Consider the following 3,062-nt stretch of genomic DNA (forward strand, 5'->3'; position numbering starts at 1 on the left):
AAATGGCACCATAACACCCAGGCAGAGCCACTCCCTACTTCAGTTGTTGTAGGTCCAGAAAGGCATCTCAGCGGAGTGTCTTCAGTGAATAAAAAGAATGCATGGAACTGCTTCCATTGAATCCCTGGGCTCCGGGAACTGGATGGAGTCTGTCAATCTTTTTACTAAGGTCAAACATCCTTCAAATATATGTGTGGGAATGCCAACTTGAACACGAGCACTGGCTGGATGCAGAGAGCATTAAGAACAGTGGCCTGGATCTCACAGAAACCTCTGGAAATTGAAACCCGCTGGAATGTGCTTTAGGTTAGCGGAGATGACCTTGACACCACAGTCTGGCAGCAGAAAACTGCAATCTGCAGGGCACTTGAGGTTGTGACAGGGAGACAGAGTATTTGGTGAGGTGGGGGTGAGACTGTGTAAGATGAGTAACTCTCCCTCGGTTACTTATTTTTTTTTTATAATTTTTAGCTTAAGATTTCCTATTTCTTTATTTCCTCCTGTGAGGGTCGGGAGCTTAGAGGCAGCACCTGCTGAAACATCTAGTTTTCAGTTTCTAGGACTTTAAGAAAGCACAGCTTACTTTGGAAACTTGTAGCCAGAAAAATTCGAATTTAATTTAAACAGTAGAAAATAATAAGAATTGAAAAACGTTAGGCAACACTATAATTTAACAAAGGGTTTGCTATAGTTTTTGAAACAATTTTCTCTTTTCCGTTTCCCATTTTTATTAAAAGACATATCATGGTAGGACTGATTTGCTTGATTGTACCTCACTTAATTATTTGCATACAGTGCAGCAAGAATAATTATTTGTTACATAGGCCTTTTAAATTGGCTTTGATGAAACTTTGTTCTGTAGAAGGAATCTGAGATAAAACCTTTTTAAAGCCAAGCCCAGCCATGGATTTGTAGCATCAAATATCTGCGAGTTGGTTGAATTCCTCTCCTCTTGAGTTTCCAAGATAACTTGGGGCTCCTGGCCTCTCAGAAAGTGACATTCTTTACTTACCACAGGCCAAAAGTCCCGTGCAGGGACCATGTACATGAAATATGAGGCCAGTTTTACAAAGGCTTTCTTGGCTCCTTAAGTCAAGTTTGATTCCTTAAAGGAAAGCCCGCCATTCCAGTAAAATGGCGTAAAATAACTAGTTTTTCCAATTGTGTCCCGTTACAAAAGAAGATACTTATTGCACTTATGCAAATAACTGTACTGCCATGGCTTAGGAATACTCACAGTTTCCAAATTCTGGAGAGGATCAGGTAGAGAGAAACAAGTATGCTCTAAATTTTGTTCATAGCAGTATACTATATTGTTAAAAGCTGTCAATAGCCTAAAAGAAAAGTTTCTTTGACTTGAAAAACCAAAGGATCAGCAATATTTTAAGCAAAACGCAGAAAGATCATCCCAGTCTCCTGTTAGTTCAGTTCATGCAGTTAACTCCTGTCCTACTTGATATTAATTCACATTTTAGCTCTTCAAGAGTTCTGAACTATTTTCTTTTATTCTGATGTTACAATCTCAAAGGTATCAGAAGGCTGCCTTCAAGAGTGCCTGGTAGAGGTTTAAAGCTGATTATAAAACCACCTTCTAAAGAGGACCTGAACAAGACAACATTGTTTATGGACGACAAAAGGTTTTACTGTAGTGATAGTTGAAGACACAATTAACAAAATTTGTGGTCCACAATAATTTTAACATAACAATTACAGTTATTACTGATAATGTACACTAAAATATATTACAATTACAGGAGTTTTCCATAACTTTGGAACACATACCAGTAATGTCTTTATACTAATATAGCCTAAAGAAAGCCAAATGCCGTTTTATATTCTACAATGCTTCTTGTATGATTTTATAAAAAATGAGCTAAATTTTCACCTTTATATTAGTGGGCTGTTAATGTTAAATTCAATTTTTAATAAAACCCTGTAGATGCATTTACGCAATTTTAGTGTTTGACCATAAGGTAAGATTTTTACAGACCCTTTTAACCCTTTATAATTCTTATTAAAGTGCAGGTTAGTGCTTTAAGAAAAATCCATTGTGCTTTTATTTTAATGCTTAATTTACAGAAAAGCTGGTTGATACCTCTTCAACTTTAGCCAATACGTTTATACACAGAATTTCCTTTACAATTGACCTTCCAAAGCTTTCTTAAACCTTCAAAACAATTTTTTTAACCTATGAATCTGGGTAAAAATCCACATTCTCCTTGTAATCTTTTTACCAAAAGTATATGCAAACTATTTTTGCAATAGTATTACATGCATGTTACACTGTTAACTTTTAGTAAGCTTTACTTTTGTTGGTAAGTTTGGGATTTTAATTATGTACTAGGTGTAGAGTCTCAGACCCAGACAGAAGTGCACATGAGGTGTGGCTTATTCCAGCATTTAACTCCGTGTGTCCCAAGCTTTACTACTTACAAAGCAGGCAAGTTATACCACTAAGAGTTATAGTGACATTTTATAAAGCATTCAGGAGGCCTAATCACTTTTAAATTGTACAACATTTTTTTAAATATATATTTTATTGTGTTTTAGGTTTTGGGGTACATGTGAAGAGCATGCAGGATTGTTGCATAGGTACACACATGGCAGTATGATTTGCTGCCTTCCTCTCCATCACCTATATCTGGCATTTCTCCCCATGCTATCTCTCCCCATTTCCCCACACCCCACTGTCCCTCCCCTATTCCCCCGCAACAGACCCCAGTGTGTGATGCTCCCTTCCCTGTGTCCATGTGTTCTCATTGTTCGACACCCGCCTATGAGTGAGAACATGCGGTGTTTGATTTTCTGTTCTTGTGTCAGTTTGCTGAGAATGAGGAGAATGCTTCCCAAATCATTTTACAAGAACAACATCATCCTGATACCAAAACCCGACAGACAGAGACTCAGCAAGAAAAATGTACAACATTTCTTACATAAATTCCCTTTTATAATATTTTTCAAGACCTTCACAGACAATCTCTGACATGCCTTAACTTCTTGAGTTGTTGTAAACATTCCTTTCTTTAAACAACCAATTATCTCAGTTTTGGCAATTTCAGAAA

Source organism: Cebus imitator, unplaced genomic scaffold, assembly GCF_001604975.1.
Source record: "Cebus imitator isolate Cc_AM_T3 unplaced genomic scaffold, Cebus_imitator-1.0 Scaffold774, whole genome shotgun sequence".
In the NCBI taxonomy this organism is placed as follows: Eukaryota; Metazoa; Chordata; class Mammalia; order Primates; family Cebidae; genus Cebus; species Cebus imitator.